We start from the raw sequence: 21161 nt of genomic DNA, 5'->3' as shown, positions 1-21161 counted from the left end.
TATGCACAAGAGCTCAACAAAGAATGGAATGTGGTTGCAAGTAGGATCGTAGTGTAGTCAATTGCATAAATTGATTCCTTATGATGATTGATTGATTAGGATGCATAGAACGATTAGGGTTTGATAATGAAGGAAGTATCTCCTTATATAGAAGACACTATAAGAAATGGAGGGATAAGATTGAGAGGTGTAAAAGGAGGTCGGCTAAGATTAGAGGGTAGGTAAAAGAAATAATAAAATAATGAAAGGGTTAGGTAGTGTAGGAATTAAGAGATGAATGACATGTGTCATAGGTAGAAAAGGTTAATGAATTAATTAAATAAATAAAGATTTATTTAATTAATAGAAGAAGTGGGATAATTAAATAAATAAGATATTTATTTAGTTTAGGAAAAGGATAATTTAAATAAATAAATGTATTTATTTAAATGAGAAATAAGGCTAGAAGAGGATAAATGAATTAATTAAATAAATAAAGATTTATTTAATTAATAGAAGAATTAAGCTTAGATAATTAAATAAATAAAATATTCATTGTCATCTATCAAGGAAAATCCATTAGGTTGTTCAATATATACTTCCTCTTCAAGATCTCCATTCAAAAATGAACATTTAATATCCATTTGATAAACTTTGTAGTCCTTGGGATCTGCAAAAGCCAAGAATAATCTGACTGCCTCAGTTCTGGCTACCGGTGCAAAGGTTTCATTGTAATCAACTCCTTCTTTCTAAGAATATCCCTTACACACTAGTCTTGCTTTATTTTTGACAACCTTACTATCTTCATTAAGTTTGTTTCTAAATACCCATTTGGTTCTAATTACATTTTTATTTTTAGGCTGGGGAACTAATGTCCAAGTATTATTCTTCTCAATTTGTCCTAATTCTTCTTCCATAGCTTTAATCCAAAATTTATCTTCACATGCCTCATTGATAGATGATGGTTCAATCTGAGAAATAAGACATACCTCTTCATTTGCCAATCTTCCTCTTGTCATAACTCCTTTAAATTTGTTTCCAATTATCTGATCTTCAGAATGATTCAATCTTACATACCGGGGTGTCTTAGTTTGCTATTGTTCTTCAATTACTCTGGAATCCTCTGATGATACCAGGGTAACTGGATCTTCATTCTGTACCGGTGGATTCATTTGTCACAATTTATGTTGCCGGTTCAAAGTCTATATACCTTGAAGTTCCTCTAAATTGTTCATCAATCTTTACATTTGTACTCTCAACAATTTTTTGCAATCTCTTATTAAAACATCTATATGCCTTGCAGAATAACCAAGAAATATTCCTTCATCACTTCAAGGATCAAATTTTCCAATATACTCATCTCTTCTAATATTACATTTACTTCCAAAAATTCTTAAATACTTAAGAGTAGGAGTATTACCAAACCATAGTTCATGAGGGGTCTTACCGGTTTCACCTTTGATGTGAACTTTGTTGAATGTATAGACAACAGTGCTAACTACCTCTCTCCAATACACATGTGGTAGATTTGCTTCTGATAACATACTTCTTGCTGCATCCAAGATAGTTTTGTTTTTCCTTTCAACAACTCTGTTCTACTGTGGTGTCTGAGGTGCTGATAACTATCTTTTGATTCAATTCACTTCACAGAATGTATTAAAGTCCTTAGATGTGAATTCTCCTCCTTGATCTGATCTTAAACATTTGATTTTCTTACCAGTTTCATTCTCAACCATTGCTTTGAACAGTTTGAACTTCCCAAGTGCTTCTGATTTTTCTCTGAGAAAAGTAACCCAACACATTCTAGAATAATCATCAATAATTAGCATAAAATATCTATCACCTTGTAAGCTTTTAGTTCTAGCTGGACCACATAAATTAGTGTGAATTAAATCAAGAGCATTATTGGATTTTTCTGGAATACTTTTGAAACTAGCTCTAACTTGTTTTCCAAATTGACATTCCTTACAAATTGTATTATGAGGTTTCACAATTTTAGGTAGATCTCTAACTGCCTTAGAAGTACTGATTTTTACCATGCAATCAAAGTTTATGTGACATAGTCTCTTATGCTATAACCAACTTTCATCTATATGTGCAATTAAGTATGCCTTTTCACTATTATTCAAATGAAAGATATTACCTCTAGTCTGATTACCGGTTGCAATTTCCAAACCAGTTCTATTCATGATTTTCCATTTTCCATTTTTAAATTGTAACTGAAATCCTTTCTCAACTAATTGACCAACACTTAAAAGATTATGCTTTAATCCTTCAACATAGTAGACATTGTCAGTGTTATGCTTACTATCAAGAGATATTGAACCCTTACCTTTGATTGAATAGACTTTGTCATCTCCAAATCTTACTAAACCTCCATTGTATTCTTGAAAGTTCAAGAATTTACCTTTGTCTCCAGTCATGTGATGTGAGCATCCTGAGTCAATGATCCATTCATCCTTTGCTCCAACTTTGGCTACTAGGGCTTGTTCTACTGGTTGAGCAGTGGGTGTCGATTGATCCTTTGTTATAGCAACAAAAACCCATCCATTGTCTGCTAGATCCTCATCAGAATCATTAGTCACACCTTCATCAACAATGTAATAGGATTTGTCTTTGTTCTTCTTAAATCTGTATCTCTGATATTCAGGATTAGGTTTGTATGTTCTTCTAGCTTCTTCTCTTAGTCTAGCATGTCTATCAGGGCATCTCGAAGCCATATGACCAATTTTATTGCAGTTAAAACATTTAAAGGGTGCTTTACCTTCATACTTACTTCCAACTAGACCTTTTGGCATTTTTCTTGCAAATAGTGCTTCAAGTTCTTCAAGCTCTTCATTCTCCTTCCTGGTTTCTTCAGGTTCTCTTGCATAAAAGGCTTTCCAGTCTGATTTGTCAAATGATGGAGTAGATGATGTTGATGCTTTAAAGGCCAAATCAGTTTTTATAGTGGCAACATGACCAAATTCCTCAATTTCAAAGGCTGAAAGTTTTCCAATCAATGTATCCCTAGTTACTGATGTATTAGGCATTGTTCTCAACTCATTTATAACAGTAACCTTCATTTTATATGCCGGTGGCAATCCTCTTAAGATTTTTGAAACAATTTCATCCTCACTTAGGGTTCCTCCACAACATTTAATACCCAAAACAATTTCATTTACTCTTTCCATAAAAGCATAAATCCTTTCATCTTTTTCCATTTTTCAGATGTTCATACCTAACTCGGAAGCTTTCAAGTTTTGCAATCTTGACTGTGGAATCTCCTTCATTTAGTGTTTCCAAATGATCCCAAATAGCTTTTGCAGTAGACCTATCTGATAATCCCATGATTTGTTGATCTGATAATGCATCCAAAAGTGCTTCTCTTGCTTTGCAATCATTCTCTTCATCTTTAGCTAAGGTAGTTGGAGCAGTCTGACCAACTACAGCAACAGTATAACCATTCTTTGTAACTTCCCAGATGTCTTTACCGATGCAATTCAGATGTGTTTCCATCCTGATCTTCCATATCCCATAGTTGGTTCCATTAAGTTTTGGACTGTCCTTCCTGAAGTAATTAGTAGACATTGGATCTCCTCAAGTTGTTAAACTTTTGCAAAAGAGAACTAAGAACTAAGCTTTGATACCAATTGTTAGGTCCCAGAGACAACTGAGAGGGGGGGGTGAATCAATTGTCTAATAAATTCAAACCAAAAACTAATTAACCAGCTTAATGCTTAATACCGGTAAACTAGTTAAGTATGTTGGTAGACAGTGTTAATAGTAAATTGCTATACCGGTAAGGATTAATCCATGAAACATAAACATAAAGTCATCCACAACACATAACACCAATATTTGTATGTGGAAACCCTGTAAGGGGAAAAACCACAGTGGGAAACCTTACCCACAATCAGATGATACTACTATAGATAGTAAGTGTACATAAATGGGGTCTGCACATGCAGAAAGGCCAACAGCCTAGATCTCACTGCTCAATCACAAAATGGGAGACACACTGACTACAGTTGGATGGTTAAATCCAATAAGAATGTACTGCACAAAATAGCATCTTCATATGCTAGATTCAGTACCGGTTTAATGCTGATATGCTTATACAAAAACCTAGCTTCACCTTCAAATGATGTCTTCATGTGTACCTCTGCTTAATCTCACATATACCTTCACTCAAATCTTTTTCGCATTCCACACTTGATCTTACAAATAATATCTTACATTTATACCATAACCTAAGACCAATTTTAGTAGGTCGGCTCTACAAGATATTACAATAAACATTTTACATATAATATAATATCCGATGCAATAACTAATTAAACATGTTAGCTTAATGCATTTACATAAATAATAAATCATCTCCATAGCGTGCCATGCTGATCTGGAAAAGATAAACCTGCCGGTGTAACCCTAGATAACCCTGGACCTATTTGCCGATAAAAGCAAATATGCAAATATGAATATACCAATGATTAATTCTTCAAAACAAAGTGTCCACATGATGTCTTCAACATTATCAAGTGTCTTGCATATCATTCTAGGTACTGGTGAACATTATATCCTACCGATGAACCATATACCAGTAACTGTGCAATAGTTACTTGCTTGCCGGTGAATGTTGCTAGATCTCCAAAGTGCTTGTTTTTAGTAGGTGTTGACATCAATGACAAAACCATACCAAAATACCAACAAGCATCATAATAAAAACATATATCATCATTGCATCACATTACATAATCATAAAGCATATAGAACATCACATAAGAACAATCCATATAGCTGCCACAAGGATGGATCATCTCATATACATATATAAAAATAATATCAGTGTCATGATATAATGATGTCAAAATCTCATATGGCTACAAAATCACCTAAAGGTGTTTATATCATCATAGAAAAACTGATACAAAATGGGATCCTAGAGAGATATGATGATGATCATCTCTTAGAGCTGGCTGACCTTGGTAGAATCAAAGCACTCGAAGTACCCACCCCTGGATCACCTCGCTTGTCCCCTCCTCCTCTTTGTGGTGTGGGTGGACCCATGACTCTACCACTAGATGCTCCCCTCCTATCTCTTCTAGTAGTAGTAGAGGACAAAGCTCTCCTATAGCTCCATGTCCTTAGCTCTAGAGGTACTATTGTGTAATAGAGGTTCCTCCAATAGGCTATCTCATCCCCTTCCTAGAGGCAAAAAGAAAACCCTGATTTGGTATCACCTGCAGCTGTAGCCCTAGCCATATGTATGGTCTCCTTGATGGTCATATATCTCTATATGGGATCATCCCTCTCTCACTGTATATCTTCTAGTTGTCCCCTCAATTAAGTCACATCCCTCTCGTGATCCTCAATCTCATTGGCCTATCTCACTGTGAGCTCTCAAAGCATGAGTAGCTCATCCTTCTCATCCTCCTCTCCTCCTATACACCCTCCTCTTGCCCACCCTACTATGGGGCATCATGTACCTATACCTATGCCCATCTGGCTAGTACCTGCCCCTGCCCCTATCCTTGTATCTGGGCTGGAACCTGTAACACTTGTCCTCCTCTGCCCTTGGGTGGCCTTGATGGTCTGCCTCCATGCCGTACCTCTTCACCTCCATCAACACCCTCTGCCCTTCCTCCATCCCTAGGTCCACCTCTTTCTCTCACCATCCTCCTAGCTCCCCCTCTCCTTCATCTCCTCCATTGACCTCCACCCCCATCCTCATCATCCTCCTCCTCCTCTGCTGTAGGAATGGGCTCTACTAGATCCGTGAGTCTTGAAAATGTATGAGCTGCAAAGTAGGCCATGTACTCATTGTCCATGCCCACATCAATAATATTTGCCAACATGTCCCAAGGCATTGATACCATCTTCTCAAATTATGAAACTACCACATCATATGAAAAAATAGGTCCCCAGCAGCTCTGCTCCCTAACTATCCAAGAAAACTCACTCAAACCCTATGGAATCCTTTGTTATCGACCAAACTTCCTACATACCCTATCGATCAAGTGTCTATCCAAAATGTATGGAGTCCACCCAATCAGATATCTTCTCCTGAAACAAAATGGTATCTTTGTAGCATCCTCCTCATAGGCCTCACACTCTAAGTACGTCCTCCATATAACACTATGAATATCATCTATAACTCGTCACAATAATCTACCTTCCCAATCCATGGCTAGGAAGTAATCATACTATATAAATGTACATAGGACTGCCCATGTCCTCTAAATCTAAAATGAATAGGCCTAGTCATAGCAATATTCTTGTATGCCCACACCTATAGTAGTGTAACCCCACACACCAACCCACAGCCACTGAGGTAAACAAACTAGTGTAATTCATGGTATAGATGTGCCAAAACACATGGTCCCCATGTGAATCTCATGTGCTCTATGACGAGCATCTCTAAAGTCCTCCCCATCTGATAGCTAGACCTTGTGTATCTCTGTCAGGACATAAGAACACACTAATCATCCCTCCCACCACAGTTGCTAGCCTCTACCTGCTGGAATGCATAACATCCCAACTCAAGTGTCTTGGTCCCAAATCTAGATCTGGGTATGTGAAGACTCATCAGAGTGCATCCCTATCTCCCTCTTGTTCATAAACTATGAGATCCCTATGGATCAGAACTTGTAGTATCCTATATGTATCCTCTAAAGTGACTAACATTTTGTCAGTCAATAAATGAAATGTGCATGTCTCTGAGTGCAATCTCTTCGCAAGAGTAGTCAACAATCCGGTGTTCATCCTAATCTCTGGTATGTATAGCACATGTCTCAAGCCCATAGCCTCAATAGCAACACACTCCTAAAAGGTTAACTCTAGTGATAACCACTAAGTTACAGAAAATCTCTCTCTAGACTCTATCTGGGGCATGTACTCCTACATCCAGTCAAACTAGTTGTGTCAATCCTAGTGGTACTCATGTTCATCACATAGTGCTACTTATATCCTAATGCTTATGTTTATCACATGGTGTTGCATCCTATCAGTGTATATGTTTATCACATTGCACTTGATCCTATTTTATTAGAGCACTCTCTGAATTTTATCAATTCGATGACTTATCCTATATTCAGCTTAGCAAACCTACCTATTTAGGGAACCTATTGAGTGAATCCTCTCAATAGCTTATCCAATTGGCAAAGTATGTTTATCATAGAATTGTCAATGCTAGCCTATCTTTTAGTTTGTCTCCCTAGTGCACCTGTTGAGTGAATCCTCTTAGCAGTTTATCCAATTGACAACATATGTTCATCACAGAATAGTCATTTTTTGTCGATCTTAGACACAGATGCGTTTCTGCTCTGCAGACATGCTTTTACCCTACCTATACATGGTCTAAGCATCGGGTGCATTGGGGGTGACTACCAGTGATGACCTCTTGTCCTGTGATACATCTGATACAGAGATAGTTCTAAGGCATCCAAGGAGCCTCACCGCATAGCAATCAGGGTGTGAGGCAGGGGATGCAGTGGGAAGGCCTTGACTGCTAGATGGAAGAGGCTGCAGGGCCGCCTTAGAGCGGTCTAATCATCGGGCATGCTCAGGGTGACTACCAGTGCCAAACCCTTATCTCGTGATGCATCCAATACAAAGATAGTTCTAAGGCAGCCGAGGAGCCTCACTACATAGCAATCGGGGTTTTTGACAGCAAAAACATGCTCTCTTAGTACAAATGCGACACTGCTAGACATATACACAATTTTACCTCACAAATATGTTAGTTTATCACGGAAGTGTCTTTTTGTCAGAGACGCATCTGTTATCATAGGCATGCTCGTACTTATCCATAGATGCGATTACAATCATAGATGCACCCTAAGATGACCTAGACGTGCCTATTTATCATAAACACGTGCGAACCTAACCTAGATGTGCTAAGCCCTAGATTGTTGATTCTACATTTTTGTTTATCTATCCTAAAGTATATTAATTGAAGCAATAAATTCAAGAATGTATAGAATGAGGTTAAGGTACATACTGGGTCACCCATGTCATTTGGTCTCTAGAACCATCATACACAATCGAATCTGTGTAGCCTATCTGCCATCTCTCCTTCTCTGTTGATTTCTCTCTAAGCTCTCAATGCTCTAAATATTCTTGATGTTGTGGATGCAAATGAGGATTTTTTCCTTGTGGCCTATACATATAGGTTGTTTAGTCATAGTCTCTCATGTCGGTCTTTTCTTCTTGAGTTAGTCCTTATCCTACCAGTCTTTCTAGCCTTTCTATCTTATTGAGAGATTGTCTGCAACTTTTTTCCATCCATTCTCTTGAGGGGGCATATCATTCTCATCTTGGGGGAACTTTGTATCAGTTTATCTTCTTTGAGCCAATGCGGTAGGCTGCATTGTCTCAAAGAGGGACAAAATGTAGACACCTAAAATTGTCCTCTTTAATTAAATAAATATTTTTTATTTTTTTAATTATTTTATCCTAAGTCTTCTATTAATTAAATAAATCTTTATTTATTTAATTAATTCATCTAGCCACTTCTATCCCTTTTTCTAATTTAAATAAATATTTTTATTTATTTAAATTGTCCTTTTCCTAAATTAAATAAATATTTTATTTATTTATTTATTTGATCCCACTTCCTCTATTAATTAAATAAATTTTTATTTATTTAATTAATTCATTAGCTTTTTCCTCTATGACACATGTCACTTATCTCTTAATCCTCTCCTACCTACCCCCTCCATTATTTTATTATTTATTTTACCTACCCTTTAATCCTAGCTGACCATTTATCATCTTCACCTTTTAATCTTATCCCTCCATTTCCTAAAGTGTCTTCCATATAAAAGGATACTCCTTCATTACAAACCCTAATCAGCTAATCAACACTTATGCAATTAAGCCTTCTTGCAATCAAGCTACTTCAACCATAATCTGTTCTTTGTTGAGCTCTTGTGCACACATAAAATTTGAGAGAAAATATAATAAACAAGATCAATGGAGCTTGAAACCCTAATTGACATGTGGTAATATTGTTTATTTTGCGGATTTGCATGATCTTAGGTATCTTCATTGGTGTATGGTGAATATTTGATTGTAGAGCTAGGATTTTTTATTTTGGTTGGATCTTTATGGTTATACAATAGTTTTCATCATTATTTTTCATTGTATACACCTAGTATATACTATTGTTAGATGCTCCACGATAGCGTCAACTTGGGTAAAAGATGATAACATGAACAAAATAAAATTGATATAAATTAGTATACAATTTAACTAATAATGAATCTTAAACTAACACACACACACACACACACACATATATATATATATATATATATATATATATATATATATATATATATATATATATATATATATATATATATATATATATATATATATACTTCTATCTAAAAATATTGAGAATATAAAATAAATACATACCTCTCGTGCTGTGAAGTTAACAGTGTCGAGAGCATTCAACATTGATGTAAATCCAATTGGTTACTGCATAAAAATGGCAAGAATATGAGACAATTAATCTATGCACATATATAATCATTTACTACAATTGAAAAGTTAACATCTAAATTGAATGATACAATTAGTTATGTAAATTACATGTAAGCTCTTGAAACTAATAATTCAACAAAAGTTGTTTTCAATTACCTTTCCTCAACCACTAGTAATGGTGTCAATGGATAGGAAACGTAGCACCTCACCCACATTATGAGTTTCCTACAAGAGTAAAATAAAATTGACATATATAAATTAATATAATTTATTTATTGACAATTCAAATGAAGTATGCATATACAAATATAATATATGTAAACATGTATGTACAAAAAACTATACCATGTAACTCTCTCAGCCAAATGAAATGGCTGATATGGTGCCTTGATGGACCTATCTCAAATCATCCTCAAACATCAATTGTCAAATACCACATAAATATACATGTTATTACACTAATATCTCTTGTAAATAATCATTTTTAATACAATTTAATGTACTATGAAATTCCTAGTTAAGTCTTACCACTATATCATCTTTGGCACGCGTTGACTCTCTAAGATATGCTCTCATCCCTATCATCTCATCTCCTACATGTGACATGTGATCAACCTCATATTCAACTATTTCAATGGGAGGCTTAATAGGATTTCCAAGTGGGCCCAAACATGTGTGCTTGCACATACTACAATTATGTGGCACACAAATATGTGGAGATGATGAGGGTACACCTCCATCAACCGATTCACCTAGTGTATCAAGGTCAACTGGCTAAGCTAAGTGAGAGCATTGGGTGATCAAATAGCAAGTCAGAGAGTATGGTTGTGATGCTCTCTAAAGTTGCATCGACAATAATACGTGGATTTTGTATAGGAGGTAGGGGAGGAATAGTAAGAGGGGGAACATATGGACCTTACACCACTCGAATTTCCCTAGGTTTATCTTGAGGCATACCTCCACCAACACCCTTGAAACTTATCATGTAAAAGTAGTTGATATGCTTACACAAGATAAATTTAGCATATAGTTTCCTTAGAATTTATTAGGGGACATCAAGATTATTATTGGGTGGTTTATCAAAAACCATCCACCAATGATCCAAAAAATGATCTTTCATACCCTAATGTGTGCACCATTTAATTAAATATTTGGGCTTCCACACATTACATGGTTATCTAGTTTTGGGATTCCTAAAAATTGTGGCTAATTAAACTTTTAAAATTTCCAAACCCTTAACTTGGTCATCTGATAAAACATTAGTATAATGTTTCCTCATGGCATCTCACCACTATAGAAATGCACCATGTTGGGATGTGAGGGTCTCTACATTAGAAATGGTGGCATCTAAGGCATTTATCATTGGAGAAAAATGAGGGTTCCTATGGTAAATATGATAAATATCTCTCAATTTAGTCAAATTTTCATCGATAGAGTCCTAAGTTGAAGGAGGATGTTGTTGGGGAGGGTTTGGTGGTGCAGGATGATTTGGTGGGGTAGGGTTTTGATTGTCATCCATTGGTAACCTAATTGAAGTAGAAAATTAAAAAAAAACAAAAAAACATTCAACTACAGACTATAATTTATATTAAAAAACTCAATTTTTAAAAAATACCAAAAAACGAAGAAAAAACAAAAAAAAGTGATAAATGGTATGATTTCAACATACCTTAGTTTAATATTGGCAATGAAATTAGATTTTTGGCAACCGATACCAGATATGAAGGGATATATGTTCCAAACACATATCTGGTATGTGACATTTTTTTATTTTTTTATTCCATGGTTCATATTATAATATATAACATATAATATATTATAATATGTTAGCATTACACTATATATTATCATTGATGTCAAATCATGTGGTCTGAATTAGCTCTGAATGTGGTATGTTGAGCAGTAGTGTTTGTATGAGATGGTGTTGAGATTTTGCAAATGTTCTGGCTTTTCAAAAGATATGTTTTTGATACTACTCGGTGCTATTTTTGGGTTCAGATTGATTTGAAAGTTGAGGTTTTTGGTCTAGATGATGAAGTTGTGTAATAATAGTTGTATAGCATGTGGATAGTGTTTTGGTTCTCGCTTTAGCGATGTATGTAATGTGTTGATGCATTCAATGAGGAACATTGTGATTTGGTCCACTTCTCATTCCTTCCCACCACCAGAATGTTTAGTGGTGACCTATTTTAGATCTCTATCTTGGCCAACTTAGAGGATTATGTTTTTTCAAAGGCAGTATATGTAGGAATATGATCTGGATGAGTTGGTATGGCTTTTTGTGTTGAAAACATGCAGGATTGAAAGAATCTAGTTGATGTGCAAGTGTTGTGTTGCGGATTGTTACCAGAAATAGTTCTGGCAGAGCTGACTGTATTTTAGTGGTGGATTCTCTTTTATCTTTCTCTCTTTAGCATCCTTTTTATGGGTAGTGAGCCCTCCAACAGTGAGCCTACCTAGAATGAGCATCTTGGCAGTGATCCATCATTTGTAAAAATCACCTTAACCGGTGTTTTTATATTGAGAATTAGCATTCTCCATGGTTTTTCCCTTCTTGGGTTTTCCACATAAATTTTGATGTTCTTTGTGTTTGATCTATTATGTGCATATGCATTCATGCTTTATTTATTTTGATTAAATCTTTTAGTTGTTCTACATCTATGAATGAAAGTTTAAAGAAATTTTTTATTGTCAACTGATTCACCCCCCCTCTTAGTTGCCCAAATATTCAACAATTGGTATTAAAGTTGTGGTTCCTTGATATAGAGCTTAATTGCTTAAGGTAGACCTTGATTTGATGGCACACAAATTATCTATTCCTATCTTTGAGGGATTTGATTATAGTTTCTAGAAAGTAAAGATGAGAGGTTACAATACTTGGAAGGCTATGGAGACTAAGTATGTTCAACTAGTGAATGGTCTTACTACCTTGGAAGAGATTAAAGCCTATGAAGAAAATGAAAAGGCAAGGTATGATATCTTTAGTGTATTATCAAAAACTGAATTGACAAAAGTTATCTCTTTGAATACTACTTATGAGGTTTGGGAGAATCTAAAAGACATCTATGAAGGAAATGAGAGAGTTAAGTTGACAAAGAGACCAACAGCTAAGTGAAGGTATGAAATCCTAAAAAATGGAAGGAGAAGACATAATAAGCTACTTTGAGAAGGTTGATAATGTAGTTAATGAAATCAGAGAACTCAGAGGCACCTTTAATGATGAATATGTGATTGACAAAATCTTGATGACTTTACCATTCAGTTACAGTGATAAGATCTCAGCTATTGAAGAAACCTATTATCCAAAGAAGTTCACTAGAGAGAAGCTATTTGGTACTCTGACTGCATTTGAAGTGAGAAAGTTTGGAAAGGACAAAAACAAATTAGAGATTGCATTCAAATTATCTAAAGATGATCCAGATGGTGTTGAGAGCTTAGTTGAGAAGGAAGAAAATTTGTGAGTAAACAGAAGAAAGGTATCATCAAGTACAAAGGTATGTTATCTTTTAAATGTTTTGGATGTGAAAATATTGGTCATATAGCTACTAGATGTCCAAAAAAAGGAAGAAGACAAAATTTTAAGGAAAACAAGGTAGAGTTCAATAAGAAAACCTATTATGTTAAGGATGATGCTCACATTTCAAATGAAGAATCAGACTATGAGGAAGGTGATTGTTTATTTCTGGTAGAAAAGGATTTTCCTAAGTGTGATATTTCTAAGACTATTGCTAATGCATTTCATGCTAGAAGAGACAATAATGAATGATTGATTGATAGTGGATGCTCAAATCATATGACTGGTGATAAGAGTAAGTTCATAAATCTTAAAAAGTATGATGGAGGTTTTGTTAGGTTCAAAGATGATCAAACAACACAAATTGTTGGAATTGGTTCAATTAATTTTTATGGAAAACATAACACTGACAATGTTTGCTATGTGAAGGGTTTGCATCATAAACTTTTGAGTGTTGGACAAATGTGCAAAAATGGATATAATGTTGTTTTTTAGGATAATGGATTTGAGATCTAGAAGGAGTATGGAACGGTTATTGTAGCTAGAAGAAGGAAAAATGGGAATATGTATCAGTTGGAAGGAGCTACAAGACATTGTTTAATATCACAACTTGATGATAGCTGGCTATGGCACCAGAGGATATATCATATCACCTTTAACAACTTGGTGTAGATAAATTCAAGGAGTGCAGTGAGAGACTTACTGAAATTGACTAAACTGGAGAATAACATCTATAGGGAATGTCAAGTAGGAAAGAAGACAAAGAAAACACTTAGAGGAAAAGAGTACTCATCCACTAGATTAATAGATTTGGTTCACATAGATCTATGTGGTCTGACCTGAACAAGGAGCTTGCAAGGTGAGAGTTATTTCATGTTACCGATTGATGATTACTCTAGGATGACTTGGGTTGCATTTTTAAGAGAAAAGTATAAGGCATTGGAGAAGTTCAATATTTTCGAGGAAAAAGTTGAGAATAAGGTTGATAGGAAAATCAAATGTTTAAGATCTGATAGAGGCGAGAGAATTTATTTCTAATGAGTTCAATGATTTATTTGAGAAAAATAGCAATGGAAGATAATTATCTACCCCCTGGACATCACAATAGAATGGTGTAGTGGAAATAATGAACATAACTATACAAGAGACAGATAGAACTATGATAAAAGAAGAAGATCTACCAGGAGTTTACTAGAGAGAAGTAGTACACACATCAATATACACTCTTAAAAAAAATTTGTATCAATGGAAATATGGGAAGACATCCTATGAACTTTGGCATGGTGTAACTTTAACAACGAAATATATCAAAGTGTTTGGAAGAAAGTTCTATATCTGAAGAGATGAGGATAATCTTGGAAGATTTGGTAACAGAACAAATGAAGGCATATTCTTAGGCTATTCAACAAAGAGTAAGGCATACTGGTGCCCACAATAGTGGGTTACACTTTTTTGCCAACTTTGACATTGTACTATTAATTTTTAGAAAAAACTTCACATTCAGACAACAATTACTACTAAGACATAAGGAATTTGTAGATGATGTGAACTAGTGATTTGTGCCATTTTGTGTGTAGATTATAAATATCTTTTTTGAAAATTTTTGGAATCAATTTTCTTCCATTTTTCTATCTCCCTTGAAAACTAGGTTTTTATGAAAAACAACATTTTTAAAGAGTGTGTAGTGTCGTAAATTGTACACCCTTGCTAGGGTGGTACAATTTCACACTTAGGTTAGCACTCGCCTTATTGTGTCTTGCATCTCGCATTTCTAATTTCCCTTTAAGAATTTAATTGATTAATTTAATTAAATCTAAAGTCATATTTCATCACTTCACACATTATAAAATTGGGCCCTTTACCCTAAGTGTGCCCATTTTTATTTTATTCCTCCAATAAATCATTTAATCATAAACCCTAATTATGTCCAATTTCAACCTTTAAGGCTTGATTTCACATATCAAAATGCCTCAAAACTAGCTGTAACTTTGGGATTCACTCTAATATCATCATATCTAATGGCCCTAAAAATTTAGTGAAAAGTTGGTTGGACCATGTGCGTTCCCGCCACGGTCCTCAGTTTTTTTCTCAAAATTTTGGGAGCACAATTCTATGATATTATAATGCTTAACACCAAAATATTGGCAAGAAATTCAATTACTAGGTTGGCCTAAAGGTGGAATTAAGTCGAAATTAAGATCTAGGGTTTCATACATAAGAGCTCTCTTTCTTCATTTGAAGGGATCCAGTTTTATCCTGAACTAAGATCTATCTAATCTAAAGGAGTTTTCAAAAAAAGCAAGCATAAGGAGCCTTCTATGTAGTGAAAGAGAAGCCTATGTGGATTATTCAATAAAATTCAACAATATTCAACAACATTCAACAACATTTCATCAAACATTCATCATCAATTAGGAGCCTTGAAGACATTGAAGAGTAATATGAGATCTAGTGGCAATATCTCTTCCTTGGGGATTGGTATGATTTCATGTTATTTTCATGTCTTTGTATGAGCTTCTTTACATCAATTTTCATATTTACATTCATGCTTTAGATCAGTTAGCATATTTGGTTTAAATCAGTGTTATTTACATTCACATTTACATGGGTTTACTCTCATGCGTAGGGTAGCTATAGTTTATTTCATTTTAGGATCTTGCACACACACAAGGTTCTAGCACACACATTTTTAGTACATTATCAGCTATTTGTGGAGGTGGAAATCAAGAAAATAGGGGTTTGACTAAGACAACACCCTATATAGCCACTCAAACCCTATCTTTTCAGTTGCGGGTATAGAAACAAGTAGTCGGAGGCAGTTTCAGATCTGGAAAAGGCATTAAAACCACTCAAAAGTGTAGAAATTTTTCAAGCATAGGGGCATGGTGCCTTGGTCCCTCCACTTTTCAATGAAATTCAGCAGGTTGCAGACTCAGGACCTCCAATTTGTAGTGTATCAGTTGCAGCCTCCTGTCTGCAGAAATAAGACAGTGGCGTGACACCCTGGTCCAGGTCAGTTTTGTTCAATTTGTAGCATCAGTTACACATCTAGAATCCTCTCCCTTTCATTCTTTCAATATCTCAGTTTCAAATCTACAAGTTTGTTCAGTTCCAAGTTCATTTATGCTTCATTCTTTATCTCCTAGCCTAGTTGATTATTCAAACCCTAGTTTTTCTCATCATTTGCAACAAGAGGAATAGAGACCCTAAGAGGTAATCCTTGGCTTTCTCTTTCTCAAAAGAATTAGCCAAATTTATCTACATCCCTAGGCTCTTTCGTATTCCCAATGTGCTGGCAAAAGTGGGATTAGTTCCTAGTCACCTAGTCTCACTTTTCCCGCCCCCGCATTTTGGTGAACTTGACGTGAATCCAACCTTCTTTAATTCTGATTTATGTTCTTAGATCTGAGTGTTTTTTCTATTTCAAATTCAAATTTACATCTACAAGTTTCAATCCTTGCAAGTTTCAAAATTTAGAGGTCAATTTTGTTGAAACCCTAATTTTTCAATTCAAAATTGAACTTGTGGATAGCTTAATTTGGATCATTAATTTTAGATCTGATTTAGGAACACATTTCACCCATAAATTTCATTTTCTAAATCAACATTTAGAGTTCTTTCATTGGTTAAAATTGAACTTTTTCTTCTATTTTTCATATGTTATCATTTGAAAGAGGAAATTTTTTGTCATGATGCATTCATTTCCTAAATGTGATAATGGGTTAGCTTCCCTTGTTTCAATTTTTCCTTCTCCTAAAGAACCTCTTCATATCTATGACAACATTTTAGTAACTAAAAGAGTTTTTACCAATCCCTTTAAAACTCTCCCATTCTCTGGGGATGAATATTTGAAGAGTGATATTGACAATTATCCTAAAATGTGCCCTTCTCATCTAGCTATCTTAGAGGAAGAGGATGATATCATAAACACTATTTTTAATGTTACTTTACCTTACTTACATGATGCCTCTCTTAGTGAAAAGGTATTGATAGACATTGACTTATCTTCTCCTAAATTTGGTCTTACCAATGGGGGCATGTTAGTACAACAAGAGGTTATGAGAACTTCTTCCAAAGATCTCCTTCCTAAGCATGAATCTTTGGAGAAAGATGTTCATCTCCCTCCTAAATAATGCTCCCCTCACTGGGTTCATTTTGTGCAAGAAGATGGTATTGTCCCTACTTTTCCCAGTGAGGGAATTTCCTCTTTTGATTCCAACAAAATTCCCACTAGAGATGATGCATTAATGAGAAATGCTTGCCCTTCTCCTAAATTTTGTCTTACCCCTGAAGATGCCTTAGAGAAAGAAGATGAAACCATAATAAATTTCATTAATTTTGTCTCCCCTTAAGATCCTATTGAACACATTTTGAGGCAAGAAGATGATGTAAACATGTGTATTGATTCTCTCCTTCCTAAGGATGAAGAATTAATGAACAATGTTGTCCCTTCTCCCAAGATTGACAATAACAATAAGGATATCTTTGTGAAAGATATTCCTTTCAATGACCTCATTATTTGGGATGAACCATTAGAAGAAGGTGTTTATTTTTCTCTACCCCATGAGATAACCATATCCTAAGGGGATGAAGTCATGATTGACAACTCCCTTGATATCTTCTCACCTTCCATGAATTTCAATTATTCTCCCTCTAAAAATAAGGCATCTCCCTCTCCTCAACTTGGTTCTACTCATAAGGTTACCCTAGTTCATGGTAAGATTGTTGACTTCTCTTTCAAATATCTCCCTCTCAAAGGTGAGACTTTAAAGAGTAATGTTGATCCTTCTCCTAGAGAGTTTATCCCCCATGTATATCCTTTGGCGATAGAGGATGATATGACATTTCCTAAAACGTCAATGCCTACTTCTCGTCTCCCTCCTAAAATTGATCTTATGCATGATAACATTTTAGTGTGAGGAGAGACTATCAACAATTCTTCCAACAATCTTGTTCATTCTTCTTCTAAGGACACCTTTGATATTCCTAAATTATCATCAATCAATTTGATACATGTGAATAAAACACCTAATAAACCCCTCTTCACAGTTCAAGATTCTTGTCCTTCTCAAAATTCCCCACATAAGCCTATCTTAATGGTTGAAGGTGGTTATGCTAAAGATTCTTTTTTCAGTCCTAAGAAACCTATTATTATTGTGCAAGGAAGTTATCCTACTAAGAGCCCTTATGAGTATGTTAAGAAAATCACTAGAGAGAGTTATCATACGGTTGCTCATACTTACAACAAAAGAGACAATAGGCAACCTAGTCCTCCTCCATTTATCCCAACTTCACTTCCTCTCTCTCAATCTATTCTTCCACAAGCACCTCATATATCAAACCTTAGTAAGGAGTATGATCTCATTAAACAACTTAAGGCCACTCCTGCTAATATTTCTATTTGGGATTTGGTTCAAACTTCACCTTCTTATCATGGGATGTTACGAGATGCTTTAAAAAACTTAGATGTCCCACCTACAGTGACACTATAGCATCCTAAAATTGTGACACTTGCAATTTCGACTGCATTTCGGTCTTCACGATGGCGACGCAATACGCAACCTGAATGGAGACCCCAAAACTCGCTCACGACACCAAAAACTGCATTTTTCATGCACCCTGGTCTGAACCTCCTTGCACCCTGCTGCCCCGGGAGGTGGGACCAGAGCGCCCAGCGCCCTGGTCCTCCAGGACCAGGGTGCCCAGCGCCCTGGTCCCTGGGTCCTATTTTGGGCCCGGTTTCCTAAGTGGTATCGGGTCTTTTCGTTTGCAATTTGGAAAATTACATTCCCTGGTCGGCCTAAGGTCGAGAAAATCAGTCTATCAGCCCTAATTGACAAGTATATAAACTACATTTTTCTCTCTCATTTGGGATAGATGAAGAGGATATGTACAAAGCGTGGAAATTATACTCAAGCATTCAAGCATTCAAGCATTCTTTCAAGCAATTGATCATTCCAAGTCTCCATTCAAGGCTAAGTGTTGCATTCAAGTCAAGGATTCAACCATTGAAGAGGAGATCACATACAACATATTACTACAACATACAACATACAACATCTAAACCTTTGCACATAAGGATACAAACATCCTTAGAACAAGGTATTAGTACTTGTTTTACATTACAGTCATTTACATTTACAGCACTTGCTCATTTCTTGGTTAATTCCAAAACCGGGGTTTGACCTAAAGGCAAACCCCTAATCCCTAACCCCCCAATCATCTTCGCTTTTCTGTGTGTAGGTTGCAGGTACGCGGCTGAGATTGAAGATCTGGAATCCTTGTGCAGAGACAAACAGATCCCCCTTCGTTTCGCAGATTTTTCGGAGGACCGTGGCGCCGGGCGCCATCGTCCTGACAACTTTTGCTCAAATTTGCAGGATAGCGCCATATCGACATTTTACTGCTAATTCCAGGTCCGCAGCTTCATCCTATAACCTAAACTCAGTTTATAAGCAAATCTTTATGACTTTCTATGCATGCTTAGCTTAATTTCCTTAACAACATTCTTTACAAAAGAGGGTCGCTTTTCTTTCCAAACCCTTGAAATTCATTTAGCATCCAATCTTACATTGTGTGGGATTGAATCTTATGAGTTTCAACCCCTCTTTTGAATGTAAAGTCTTCCCCCTAAGTGAAAACCCATCGAATCCTAGCGAACCTCCTTTCTCTCTCCTCGGAGTTAGAAGAGGGGAGACCAACTAGGGTTCGACCGCGATTTTCCGCTTTACATTTTGGTGAACCCGACGTGAACATCCTTTCTGATTATTCATGATTAGATCTGAAAATTGATTCCTTGATTACATTTCCATGTTTGATCTTTTGCAAAATTTTAGAGGCGATTGCATAAAAACCCTAAATTTTCTTTTTAGTAATTGAACCTGCGAAATGTCTAAATGTTAATGCCTGTTTCAGATCTGCCCTTCTATTACAAATTTTCAATTCATATTTGTGCTTTAATTTTGAAAATTAAGTGGTTAAGTGTCAAAACCCTAATTTTTGAAACCCTCTTAATTCAACCTTTATCTGACAATTTGACCGATCAAAACATCTCCAAATTAGCTGTAACTTTGGATTCTGCAATAAAATCACAATATCTTTCATCCCTGAAAATTTGGAAAAAAGTTGCGAGGACCGTGTTGCACTCCGAGCGCCATCGTCCCCGACATTTTTTTCAAAATTTCGGGAGCGAGATCTTGCTGTATTTTCCTGCTAAAATCCAGAATTTTGGCTGATTTTGTCAATTATAACACTTTCAAAATTACGGTCAAAGTTGGTCTTGCGATTGCTTGGTCTAAGGCTCCTAATCATTCAAAAATTGTTGAAATTGAAATTTTGTGTCAAAATTGTGTTCTTACTGTCCTAAATCTGAAAATTGTGTTTGCGTTCATTCAAAATTTCAGTGCTTTATTCAAATTCTTGCATTTTGTGACTTTTGAAATTAAGTGCCTAATTACAACAACTTTGATTTCCGCTTTCAAAATTGAATTTAGCGTGAAATTGAGTCAATTTTTAAATTTCAAAACTTGCACTGCTTTTGATATTCCCTCTAAAATCATAAAATTCAAAATTTTAGTTTCCCTCTCTTTTTCAAAATTCAAATTTTGCATTTTTCGACAATCTTGATAGGGTTCAATTTTGAGATTGCAACTTTAATTTGGCCTATCTACAGATCGTAAAATCCCTCAATTTTTTCAGATTAGCTCTAAAATCATCATACCTTTCATCCCTGCAAATTTCGAAAAAAGTTGCAAGGACCGTGTTGCACTCTGAGTGCCACGGTCCCGAACATTTTTTCTGAAATTTCGGGAGACTGTTGTGATTGCATTTAACAGCTTAAATCTGGAAGATTGGCTGGTTTTACTGAAAATTGCTACCTCTAAAATCAAAATCTTCTCTCTCTCTCTAGTGCATGAGTTTTACAACAGTAAGCCCTACTTACACCATTCCCGTTAGACGAAGCTGTAGAATTAAGTCCTTCCGAGGTTTAACTACCGAGGAGATGGAACCTAATTTGAATAGCCTTTTTAACGAGGACATGGGTAATTCCTCTAATCCTCCTAATGATGAAGAAGCTCCCCATGAAGTTTCTGTTGAACAACTTTCCAAATTAGATAACCAATTTGACGATTTTCACCAATGGATGTGTCATGAATACCCTGATAGTCAAGCTCTTCCTTTAATTGAGGGTCTA

The sequence above is a fragment of the Cryptomeria japonica genome, chromosome 4 (genome assembly GCF_030272615.1).
Source record: "Cryptomeria japonica chromosome 4, Sugi_1.0, whole genome shotgun sequence".
Classification (NCBI taxonomy): domain Eukaryota; kingdom Viridiplantae; phylum Streptophyta; class Pinopsida; order Cupressales; family Cupressaceae; genus Cryptomeria; species Cryptomeria japonica.
The sequence above is the reverse complement of the archived record's forward strand: the minus strand, read 5'-3'. Positions refer to the sequence as shown.